Consider the following 13,576-nt stretch of genomic DNA (forward strand, 5'->3'; position numbering starts at 1 on the left):
AGACGGGTCTGCTGGGACATGTTTCAGCTGGCAGGGCCACAAAGACACACCAACATCAACACACACACACACACACACACACACACAGCCAGTTGGCAGCTGTCGCTAGCTCTTTAAGCAGGCAGGAAAGCACCTGTCTTCTTATCGTGTCCATGCCAGAACACACTGCTCTCCTGCTCTGCTACCTTTCACTCCGCTTTCTTCATCTTTATTTATTTAGCTTCCTTTTTTTCAGCCCATGAGATCTTCTCTCCTGTTTCCTGACTGGTGTATCTGTATATAGCTTAGCTGCTCCATGAAGCCAGTGCCAAACCATCTGTCCATGAAACATCACACATTTTATAAATAATCTCACTCAGACGTTCGAGGGCAGAGCAGTGACGGAAAAAGGAAGAAAGGAATAAGTAAATAAATGCTTAGATGCAGCGTACATCTCTATTCACAAACAAAATAATTAGATTTTTACATACACGTTATTACATACGCTTATTAACAAATATCTGCTATTTTTAATAGATGTTAAAGCTGGCAAATTATTTCACAAATTTTGCTATCGAAAAATAAAATAATTTTTTTAAAATGAACTTTATTTTCGCATGGCAATAAGGTCTTTTTTTATTTTACATTAAGAGAAAAAAATGTCGGAAAAATGCTTTTAAAAATATTTTAAAACATGCTCACAAATGTTATTACTGTTAGTGTTTTGTGAGCGTTAGCTTTCTTCTTTTCCTGAAAAAAAAACAAAAAAAAAACATTTAAATAAAAATTTTGGGAAATGGTTTGAAATGTTTGGATAGACTTTCATGACTAAAAGTAGAACACAGGATCTTAATTTTTTAAAATTGATTGTATTTATTGATTGATTTTAGCCGTCGAACGTGTAAATATTATAAACATTTCATTATTTTTCATTATTTAGAGAATAAAATCCAAATTAATTTGTAAGAATTTAAATGAAATCCAAACACATTCATGTCATTCATGAAAAATCAGGCTAAGGTGTTACTATTAAACTATCAGTAACAATTATTATTATTATTATTATTATTATTATTATTATTAGCATATAATAATGAATGTATAATCATTTAATTGCAAATTATTTAAGCATTTATTATCATTATTATCACTATTATTATTATTATTATTGTAATGGGAAAGATAAGTATTAAAGAGGAAAGACTGTAAAAATAATTATAAAAATAAAAAAGAAGGTTAAAGATTAAGGTAAGGGGAAAAAGTGGAAAAAAGAAAAATCCTGCTGAGTTTTTTCAGCTGCCATTTTGTCCTCCTTTACAGCCACGCTCTTACTTTTTTTTAAAACAGCACAGAGTGATCCATCTTATCAGTACATCAAGAACTAAGGCTAATCTTTATTTACACGTCTTGCTAATAGCCACCCAGTTAATTTTAGCCCCAAAACGAATTCAAAAACCATGAACAACAAGTAAAAGAAATATACGCTAGCATTTTGTAATATTTTGAAAAAAAGGTTTCGAACATCCTGTTTGCATTTTATTTTTTTGGAACAGAAAGCTAGAGTCCACAGTCCTACGTTCCTGGTTGTGAGCTGCTAGGAGGAGACGGTGCATTGTTCCTGGGGGTGAGAGAAAGGTCTCGACGCTGGATGTGCCTCCCGGATGAGGAATGACCCATCGGGTGCCCTGTGTGTCAAAAGAAGAGGTCAAGGTCTTTCTGCTCCGTCTCTATATCCTCCTCCATTATCCCTCCTGCCATCTCTCACTGTTTACCTCCGCGTCAGCCGGCCATTAAAGTGCAGACAGGATGAGATTTGCCAGAGCGGAACGAGGGCCTCGGTGAGCGCTGTACAAACGGTCTGAGAGGATCTGGGGCGTCACACGAGAGCGACGCCGCCATCCATTACAGCATGGCATCAACCACCTCCACCTCCTGATGCTCTGCAGACCAGCGTGAGGTGCGATATTTACTCACAGCTCTTACCTTCCTCTGTGCTGATGATCCACTAACGCGGGAGGGGGTGACCTGCACACTCGGGTAGACGGACACGCTAAACGTGGTGTGAAGAATAAAAGCAAGATGTGCACTTTCCAGGTGTGTTAGCTAGGGCAAGCTTACAGAGCGCAGCTCCTCTGAGAAAACAAACACACACACACACATGCACACACACACACACACACACATCCTGCAGAGAGTAATGACTGTGGGATAGATGTGCAGGCCAGCTACTTGCTGGGAAGAGGACAGTGCTGCGCGAGTTCACCCTCATTTCAGCAGATGGAGGTTACAATGTGCGGACAAAATTAGCTCGGGAACTATGCATGAACTAGAGCAAAGTGTGAGAGGACCAGGCGCTACGGAAGCACGTTTCCCCAGGCACGTCTGTCAGGTAATGTCACGCCAAATCTCAAAGGGTGAAAGTGCAACCTAATTGCTTTGACCTTTATTATAACTATTTATAGTTATAGCTAGTTGGTGGATTTGTAAGCTACATGCATGCAGGCTGTAGTTATGCCTGGCACCTAACAGCTTAAATAAATCCACCAGAGCAGTCAGTCATTTTAAAAACTGTTTTCTGTTTTTAAGCTAAGTCAAAACTCATATCACTTCCTGGAGTATCTATATAATTAAAGAAAAAGCTTCCAAATTTCAACTTTCATGCTAATACCGCATCTCCAATGCAGTACATCTCTCATAGATCTCGCTAACTGGCCGAGCCTCGTATAGCTGCATTGCATTCTGGGATTTCTGAGGCACCTGCCCCAGCATTAGGGATGTAGAGCTGCATAGTGACGATGTGTATTGTTAAAAGCGCTGTACAAATAAATTAAAACTGGACTGAATAAATGGCAAATTAGTTTCATCTGACGGATTACGTTAACCTGATATGATAATCTTCATCCACTCATGTACATAAAGTTCTCAATGTCTCTTTAATAAATCCACTCAGACAGTCATCAGGCGGCTCGCTACACCGACGCGGTCACGTGTTTGCGTGACGGTGATGAAGTTTAGCGGCGATACGATTGAATTCCCTCTATGAGTCGAGCGCCGATTAACTTCTCCTCTCCATCGGCGTCCGTCCGTGGCGGCCCGTTGCATCTCTGTCAGCCAATCGATAAGCTATTATGGCTCCCGAACAGCGGGTGAAATTAAGTTATTGCAGCACCTGCCGAGTCGGCAGTCTTCTAATCCCACTGGAAAGGGCCTAATGAGAATCGGAGCAGGAGTGTTTCAGTAACACACACACACACACACACATACACTTGCGGTGAACCTCACAGCTGCACAAAGCAAGGACAGCCGTGTTTCCACTGCACTGCAATGCACACACACTGAGAAAAGCCTAACGGTCACATGACCTGCTTCAACACTGCGAGGTAAGAATACGGCGCGGGCGATGTGATGTGATGATGCGATATTGTGATTATTAATTTCATCATGATACAGTTTTTCCTAGAGTACTGTTTATATTGTATTATACTGTTTATATTATATTATATTTACCTGTAATTTTTAATTATATATAAATGGTTTTGTAAGCGTTAAACAAGAAAACATGGAAGTGTGGTGACGTGGCAAATATGTCACGACGTGAAAACATTTTTACACGTTTTACATTTATTTAATATAGTGTATTTAAAATAGTTACAAACTGATTGGGAGCTGCTGATTTCAAGATAAAATTATATACTGAATCTTTAAATTGGTAAACATTTTATTCATTTTTTAAAAATAATTTCAAGCTCAATTTCAGTTTGACTATTTTAAATGCTTTTATTTAACATTAAATTTACAGCAGCTGATTTGATGTTAACGTTTTTTACTGAAGCTTTAGAATTATACTTTTTTAGGGTATTTTAGAGATTTTGTCAGTATTAAAGAATTATTATTATTATTATTATTATTATTAACAAGTTTTTTAGTGTTAAAAAATTATTCTGTTTTTCCGCTTTATTTTTTTTTAATTCAACGCAACCTTTTTGCTGGAAGTTTATTAGCAAAAAAAAATATTGTGATCCATATTATGCATCATGAAAATATCTTCAAGTATCGTGACCCTCACTAACTAAAGTTCTAGCAAAGCATTAGTGACACATCTAAAAAAACAGAAATAACAAGATCTGAAAGAACTTATTTAAAACAGAAAAGGGGGAACAGACACAGACAGACAGACAGACAGACAGACAGATAGATAGATAGATAGATGTTCATAGAGAGATGTACTTTATTGAATTCGGTTTAGTTGTTAACTATCTCAGTCTTCAAAAGGGAAAATTATTAAGTGAGTTCTACAGCACACACTGCAATAAGTTTGGAAATTTTCATGACAACAGATGGCATAATTCTCAGTCACACCAGAGAACGTTCTCTCAGACCACATCTTTTCTCGTCATCGCTTCTTTTCTCCCTGAACTTTCTATAATTCTCGCCCAGCCTCTGTCCTGTTTCTTCTTTCAGTCAGTCGGGTGTTTGGTTGCAAGGGAACGCTACAGTTTCTCTGCCACGCCCTTTTCAAAGAGAAAGAAGAGACAAAGTAGGCCCCACTGTGAGTGTGTGTGTGTGTGTGTGTGTGCCCTGTTATAATCATCTGAGGAAGTATTTTGTTCATGAGATTTATGATCATGCTAATGGCAAAATCAGAACATGTTTGGTTTGCCTCAACATATTGTCACCGCTTCCTCTCTCCAAAACTTTATATAAGAAAGAGAAAGAACGAAACGAAAAAAACGCTCATAGCAATGGCATAATTAACCCATCGAACTTGTACTTCCATTACTTAAGTAGCCCAGTTCAGCTTTATGTAACATGTAATACATTTCACACCGTATGCCACTGAATAATACCTTAAGGCTAACTCCTCCCTGATCCTGATTTGATTTGCTACAAATTTTCGCAACTTTGAGACCATGTTAGGAAAAAATAATAGGCAGCTAGCTGTCTAAACCATTACACATCATTTTCAATTTCATCTTCTATGAATGAAAAAGGCATTTAAAATGAATAAATGTAGACATTTCTGACAACAGAAAAGGTGAGAATGTTTTTTATTTGTTTTTTTGTTATTTTTTTAATTTCGACTAATTTTTACATCTTTCCTATTGGTTCATTTTTCCCTCAAACAATGTAAAGCCTTGAATTTTCAAACGGTGTGAATAAATAAACAGACAGTGACAGTGACGACAGTCAGCTTAGTTACACTCTATACTGTAAACATTCATCACCTTTGTTTTGGCAAATGGCTTTCATGGTCAAGGACGGAGCTGTGCCATGTGATGTTGTCCCTGCTACAATGTCCTTTCCAGGAGGATTAGCACAATGACTGCCATGCCTGAAAGAGTACTGAGCTAAGCCCTCGCTCACTCTTTCTCTCGCTCTTGGGCTGATCTTTATCTGAAGCATTGCCATGTACTTTACAATTTATTTTGGTTTAATTTAATTTGAATCTATTTATTTCTGTAAAGCTGCTTTGTGACAATGTCCATTGTTAAAAGCGCTATAAAAATAAAATTGAATTGAATTGAATGTACTTTCATGATGTGTACTACGTAGATTTACTCCTCTATCTATCTATCTATCTATTTTCTCTCTCTAGCTAGCTAATAACGCTACTCATGGACTTACCATAGCATGTGTATTTACACAAAAATGACAGTAAGAGTAGTTCTTTTTTTCTAATTTGGCAGTGCACTTTACCGCAAAACCTCACCACCCGATAAGGCAACAATAAATAAACCCACATTTTCAGGCTTTAAACACTGGTACAAATGTGCTCGAGGAAATTTAAAAACCTGTCTTGGTCTACTTTTTGATGATGAAAAAAAAAGTGCTGTGGAACGAAGTAATGGAACTTCACCTCAAACTGTGTCTTTTTCTCCACAAAAACAGCCCCAAACCTCATACGTTCTTCCACATCCACATACCTTAATCCTCACCAGCCGTTATCAGGATGGTTAAAAGGCTTCAAGCAACAGCTTACGCTTGCACTATTAACCACTTCAGTCTAGCAGAGCAGAACTGCATCATACACTGATATTTAAAAAATAGCCTCATGGGTCCTCTGAGACCCTGCTACCAAAAGTAGGGAGATTAGAGGCAGCGGGCAGCCTAATAGCGTGGCTCTTCAGTCAAGGGGGGCGCTTCCTATCTGAGCCCTCCAGCTGAGAGAGACTTTACAATCAGTGTTTATCACAAATGGAGGCCAGTCGAGAGGAAATCGCTGTATCTCACTGTAGCCCACCGCGACGAGACGATGCAATAGTCCAAGCTATTCAATGTTTAGCAGGAGGTGTTTGATATGAGCACACGAGTGTCTGCAAAGATAGGGTGAGGTTGAATCCAGCTGGGTCAGTCACTTCTGCTGAATGCTTTTCTCTTTTTTGAGCTGCAAATTTGGGTCAGACTGGACTGCAAACAATGTAGACTCTGCCACATGGGCTAAAAATCGTAGAACTCTGCGAGTCCAAGTGAGCCTTTCGTGCCTAAGGATACAGCAAATTTCCTGGGATCAAAGCAATGCTAAGAAGCATGAAAGAGGCCCCAGTTACACTGGGCAGGCGGGTCTCATCTACTTCCTTTAACCCAATGAAATCGAAAATCGCTTCTGCCTTATTACCAAGGGCTAACGTGAGATCCACCTCTGTCTTATCTTCAAACAAGGCCATTCTCATCCCTAAACAGGTCTTTCATGATTCCTGCTCCTTTGTAGTCTGCTGTTTTATGAGCAAAGGATTGACTCTAGCTCCACCCATGGGCATAACATAAATGGCTTTTCTGATTTGTGAAGAAGGTAGAAAGTGGTAGATGAATTTCTGATCTAACCAGATGATAAGGTCACTGGGGTAGAATGTCAAGTCAAGAATACCCCAAATTTTCTTGTAGCAGGATGAGCCTTAAAAATTATTTTCTCCTTCCTCTTTCTCTTGAGCTAGGGATTCATCAGATCCAGTAGTGAGCATTTAAATTAGTCTGACATGCTGGTCACAAACTATCTTACAGATATCACAATCACATCTGGTATAGTTTGCACAATTTGGTAACAGAAGCTTGCGGAAAGATACCCCAGTTCCTGTTAAGATGTCAGGTAACGTCTTTAAAAAAAGGGGGGAGGGGGGGTGTCAGAGGTCCTTTGAATGGTTGCTGTTCAAAAACTTTGCTACTTAGAACTTTTTCTGAAAGGGAAATGTTCTTTTATTCTAAACAGAACTGTTAAGGGTTTTACCCATAGATACAAACCAGACAGTCCTCTTATGATGTTTTATTGGCTAACCCTAGTGCCTTCCTAGTTCAAGCTCCTTCAGTGAGATCACAGACTGTCCATTATCACAGACTGTCCATTATCTTAGTAGTGCATTACCATTGCGACATAGCTACTTTTGGTGGTTGCTTTTATCAAAAAAAAAAAAAAAAAAAACCAGCAAGTGAGTCTAAGTCCAGTCCAAGCCCAGAACTGACCAGTTGAGGGTTAAAGGTCATGCCATACGGTGTCTCTGGGGTAGTCCTGAGATTTGAATTTACTACTTTCCCAACACTAGCAATGAATCTTAACTGCTGAGCCACCCCGTTTCAGACAGAAAATAAAGTCAAGTAAAGCGAAATTCTTTTCTTTGCATATACGAGCTTGTCAGGAGGGTCATCCATGATACGGCAGCCCAGGAGCAGACAGACTTGCTGAGGGCCAACAGTGCAGCTTGACCAAGGCACCCTGTTTCAAGACCAACATGAGTCCCAAACAATGGAGTCTCCCCAGACACAAACCAGCCAACAAAACATGTATATGGCCCCTTGCCTGACTATCCAGTACTATCACACTCAAAGATGTCATCCATCTAACCAGTGCTCTGTCCCTCATGACTGCTGTGAACCCTTTACCCTTCCTCAAATCCTTCCTTCTCTGCCAGCCCGTGACTTGAGCAGCAGGAGATCTTTCTCCACCACGATAGCATAACAAAGCAGTGAAAGTCAGTGTGCTAGGACTTCCTGCTGCTCTCCTTTCCATGTCAGCATACAGAGCTGTCTCTCTCGAGCCTGACCTTCTCTCTCTTTTCTGACGCATCCACAGTGGGGTGGAATGGGAGGAGGCATTGAGGACAGCTGGCACCATCCCAATCCCCCACCATGATCCAGGGACTACAAATGCCTGTGACCTCTGATGTAACTGGGCACACATTGCTGATACTCATCTTAAAGAGCATTTTCAAGAGCAATTAGTTCTTCTGATGTTTATTGTGTTTTTTACATGGTGATGCTGATGCTGGGAACCAGGCCAGATGAGTTATGAGTGCTCATAAACTAAGACACCAGGTGTTATATATTTTGGTACTGCCTTAGCGTGCTGAACGCAATGTAACACACTGATGTCAGCATGTGGCTTCAGGGAATTTTTCTGCCTTGTAAATGGGTCACATAGATTTCAGGTCCATTAAGAATGTAAAATAGAAGCCGCAATGACAAGTTTGACAAGAGCAAATAAGCTGCACTCTTCCCTCTGGCTTTTTTTCTGGTTTTTATCATCCATTTCGAGAGGTCTGTCAGTAATTCCCTCCACTGTAATTAAACATCATGAAATCGTTTTTTTTTTTTTCCCATCTGATTTCAGGCCATCTTCAGCTGACTTTCATGGCCCTAAATTAGACACACACCCAGGATTTCACCAAACAATTAAAAAGAGCCAGATGCCGATAATACGGGGACTATCAACTGAGGAACAGATGTCTTCTCATTTCTAATTTTGAACTTAGTAGTGCTTCATTTGTTTGACCAGATTTATTGGGAACAGAAATGTCCTTGTAGGTCCTACTGCAAGAAAATCTCCTATATAAGGTTTCGAATCTTCCTTGCTGATGCCTCTCTCCCTGTAATCAATAATCACCACTAACTGAACCATAAAAATGAAACTAATTAAACTAGGTCTTAAAGAATCAGAGATATGGAAGAGGGATGAGAATTAATCTCTTAAGAAAGAAAAGTTTCTCTTTTCATTACTGAAAATTTCAGTAAAGCAGTCATATTAAATAGGTTTATTGGTTAATTAAACACATCATTAACAAATTCAGACTTTTCTGGGTTATGGAAAAAGTCAGGGAACTAAAATGCCTTGAAAGTATCATTACACTCGATCTAAAATCAATGGATTTGGTGAGATTTACTTTTCATACACCTTAATTTGTTTATCACCTGTACAGTATCTTCTCTCTAATGAAGATACAGTCTCTAAGTCTGCTGGTGAGTCAGATGGCAGCCAATTGCTCTTTCATTTCCAGACATTTCTCCTGTTCTTTTTCTTTGCTGAACTTCCGATTTTCTTTCTGTTTGTCACTATACAATCAAAATATGTCATGGCATCTTTCCTGGTAAAGCATCACCCTCCTGATAATTTATCCTGGTAGACTGACACGTTAATCTACCCAGGATTTCAACTTCACACTTCCTGTATAATTATGGTTAAATTCCAGAGAAAAGTGCATGCAAGAAAGGGGCTTGTGAAGCAATGCAGTATGACCTTTAGCACAAATGTCCACAAACTGGAAATCTTTCCCTTTATCCTTCCAGCATGTCTGTCTGCCATGGCACCTTCCTCTACGGTCAGCCAAGATAGATGGAATTTACCTTTGGCACCAGTGCGACAAGAAGACCAAGTCAACAAATAAGTGCAAACCACTGAAACAAACACAAAATGTCACGAAGTGGTATTTCTGTAAACTAAAAGTAACCACAAGTTTTAAATCTGAAGCTTGGCAACCATGTTAGCTTGTAGTCCATTTAGCACAACATACAAATAACCCCACTGGAGAAGCCCATTACTTGAACATGGAGAAGAGAAAGACATCCACAGTCAGTGGTTAGGACTATCAGCATCTCCGCTCCCTACCCTCTTAATCTCCCAGCTGAGGAACTGAAGGAACATGTTATTATTAGCTCCTTTGATATGCAATGGCTTCCAAGAGAGTTACCGTATTTAAATGACTAGCCTGATTTAGTGCGCCCAAAAGCACAATATTGACTTTCCAGAGAGGAAGGGAGGCAAGGGGAGGGAAAAAGGACACGATGATGAGAGAGCGAGGTCATGGAATGACTACAGGTTTAACTATTCATCTGTTGAAAATCCCAGGAAAAAAAAGTACTTCTGCAGGTTCTCTGGAAATCCCATTTTATATGGGTCAAAAAAAATCTTTCTTTGATCACCATTTTCGCAGCTGTTTGGAGATGGAGACACTCGACAGACGCATCCGTCATTCTCAAAACACAGCCTGACGTCATGTAGCCTGCAGCCATGGGGCTCAACGGTGAGCACTTATGGATAAGAGCATGCTTGCACTCCTCTCTTAACCCTTCTTCTCTTACACGCCCTGCTCTCTAATCTTTTGTTCCCTATGAAGGCTATTATTCGCCAACAATGGATGACACATAACAGATGCTGAGTATCAAATAGAAAAGAAACACGTAAACAGAGGGACACACATAAAAAACTTGATCTAGGGTGTACAAAAGTCAGGAAAAGACAAAGGAAACCTGTTGTACTAAATTGTAATTGTAACCAAATAGGAATTATATTATACATTATTTGGAATGAACAGATAACGTGTTCTAAATGAATACAAATACAGATATGAATAAGCGCACTACGCATTTTTGTTGGAAAGCTTGCCAGAAGGGTTACAGGGCATCTAGGTGAGAACAGACCTGAGCATCAGGACTGGAACCTCGATGCAATAAAAAAGTCACACAAGCAAGATGTTTTTACTTTAATGCAGTTAGATATGAAGCTTATGGGACAATGAAAGACCACATTATTACCGTACAGCATGCATTCATTCATTCATTCATTCATCCTTAGTTACTGCCTGGTCATGGTCATGGTGGTGGAAATTAGGCTACTAGTTTGTTTATATTTTGGAAAATACAACCAACTAAGTTTTTTAGAAAATATCCTGGGCAGGTACAAAGAAAAATAAGAACTCAATCTCTAGCTGATAGGAGTTATGAACTGGAATGATGTAGCTGGGGTTGAGAAACTATCAGAGCTGAAATTCACCAATTTTATTTTTTTTTTTTCAGATTTCCTGGGACACAGTGGTAGGTTTCTGGTTTAGGCCACACCCACTTGTGGTTTAAATCCAAATACAGTTACAGATACACACAGTGGTAATGTGATACACCCCAGGCCTGTACCTAATGCTGAAAGTGAACCTGAATGAACCTGGGCTAAGTGCTACCGTCTACCAAAGCAGAGCATGCTGAACGATTAGCAGTACAGTCAAGCTCATGTTGGGTGATCATAAAATCTCTTAAAATATAACAAGAAGAAAAAAAAAACTTTAGATTTTGAATAGGAGTCTTTAAAAGCTACACGAGTTAAGTCGCACAAATAGGCTTTAAGAGATTTCATTTTTATGAGGTGTTCTGGCATAAGACGTGCAAAATTCCTAAAGTTAAGACCTTGAAAACATAAGAATTTTATTAGCAAGCATTGCATTTCTTGGTAATTAATTACCCCAAACTTCTTAAAACCAAACACTGATATGACACAAACAAAGGTCATGGAAATGTCTTGAGAAAATGCATTGCTTCTTTAGTCTACAATTAAAGCATTGTAAAAATCACAGAGCTCTGGGGTATGCTACATTCCTAACGAGGGTTTCAAACACTAGTTGCTTGGGCAACATAATTACACACAGGGTGGCTGGGGTAACGGGGTGGGGGAAAGAGGGGTCGGAAACACACGGCGAGGGTTTCTGAGCTTTGACACCATGCCATTATGGTCCTGTTTGAACCTCATACAAAATAAGCGTCCCAGCGGCCCGCAGTGTCGCGCTCCCTGTCTTCTGGCCAAACCGTCTTGCCGCCAGTCCTCTTGTTTTTTTTTTTTATATACTTTGAAATCCAGCCACTGCAATGAAGAGTGAATATCATCTGCTTTTCGGCACTGCTGTTTTTAGCTCCCGGACTTGCCAATACTCCTACTGTGTCCTAGCAGGGACAAAATATAATCTGGAAAATATGGCATGTTATGATTGCAACCGACCGCATGAATGTCTGTGATCCCTCCGGATGCTCATTATACTCTGCAAATATCTTTGGCATTTCAGGATAAAATGTAGCTGGAGTTTGCATCGCAACTCTGTATTTTTTGCTAAATCTCCACATCAGGATTAGTTTTTGTTCTGAATGCTACGTTTTGGTTCAAATAGCATTCAGTCTGTCAAATTTTTATGGGTGTTTTTTTTGTTTTTGTGTGAGGTCTCCTTAGGACCCGCTGAAAACTTCCTGAAATTTATAATAACATTCTTTGTTAACTGAGAGGCTAAGTTTAAGCAGAGTTACTTTTACCACGCTGAAGTTGATTATTTTCCTATAACAGCACATCCTGAAGTGTTTGATTCCTCTTATACCACAGCAATCTGTCAACAACTTTAAAAAAAAAAAGTATTTATTAAAGAATGTCATGATACTTTTTAACCGTTTATAGTTACGTTTAATGGTGTGGAACGTCTGTGAAACATGTTATATAGCAGCTATAAGCAGTCGTTCTCTCACCAGCCTCTCTTTTTTTCTCTCTTTTTAAATTAATAAGACACAAAAAAACAGCTTTTTGTCAGAAAAGCTTTACCGCTGACTGTTACAAAGCACTGACACTGGAGACTCCTTCCATAAATGTTAAACGTCTCCTTACAGAAAACTTGTACCATACCAACGATTTTCTTTTTGTTTTTTAATCGGTTTTAGACTCAAATTAATAATAATCTATGATTTGATGCCTCACCACTGTCAGAGCTGCTGTTATAGAAAATTAATCAACACCTTCTGACCAATCAGAATCGAGACTTCAGCAGCGCTGTGGTGTAAAGTACCAGCATTTGTGAGATCATAGTAGGAGCGAAGGAACATTCTGTGAAACCCAACCACATGACGTTTATGAATCTGAGCCGGTAGTATTTTGATTTGTATAATTAAATCTGTTATGTGTAATGAATCAGCCACATTACAGAAAGTTAAACAGTACTCCACTCAGCAGTTTTAATTGGGTGTAAAAGCTGAATATTATTCAGGAACTCAGAGAGCAGGTGATTAAAGAGCTGAAACTCTGCCCACCGAGGAGCAGATGCCAATGTCACACATTCCACTTGAAACTCAAAGCAGTCAAGCGTTCCTTCCAACCCATTGCCAGGTCGATTAGATTACAGCAAGAGCCTTGGTGACAGCTCCTGGGCATACTTGAAAAGTGGTTGCTATCTGAGATCCTCCCCATTCGCTCCTCTTGAGCTTGAAAAGATACGGTACACCGAGCAGTTCATGGAAGAAGCCAAAAGCAAGACCTTCATTAAAAATGGCAGCTCACAAAAAAAAAGATTTATGGTAGTAGACTCAACCCTGAAAAGACGGAACTTCCTTATAGCAAGGCAACCTATAATCTAAAAAAAAACTTCAATCCCTGACAAACCAAAAAAAAACCCAAGGCTTATTTTAAAACAGTTTTTTTTTTTTTTTTTACTCGAAGTCCATCATTTGTGCGGTTTGGATAGAATTTGAGAGTTAAAGGGCGTGCTGTCGCTGGACAAAACAAGCGAGAAGAAGTGGTCATGGAATGTGACGACTC

The 13,576-nt window shown here is 39.3% G+C and overlaps 1 protein-coding gene across 7 annotated transcripts in view; it reads right to left on the bottom strand.

Annotated features, from left to right (window-relative positions):
- robo1 (roundabout, axon guidance receptor, homolog 1 (Drosophila)) overlaps positions 1-13,576 on the bottom strand; it is a 291,196-nt gene that overhangs the window by 135,545 nt on the left and 142,075 nt on the right. The gene's annotated exons all lie outside the window — the stretch shown is intronic.

The sequence above is a fragment of the Pangasianodon hypophthalmus genome, chromosome 14 (assembly GCF_027358585.1).
Source record: "Pangasianodon hypophthalmus isolate fPanHyp1 chromosome 14, fPanHyp1.pri, whole genome shotgun sequence".
NCBI classification, from domain to species: domain Eukaryota; kingdom Metazoa; phylum Chordata; class Actinopteri; order Siluriformes; family Pangasiidae; genus Pangasianodon; species Pangasianodon hypophthalmus.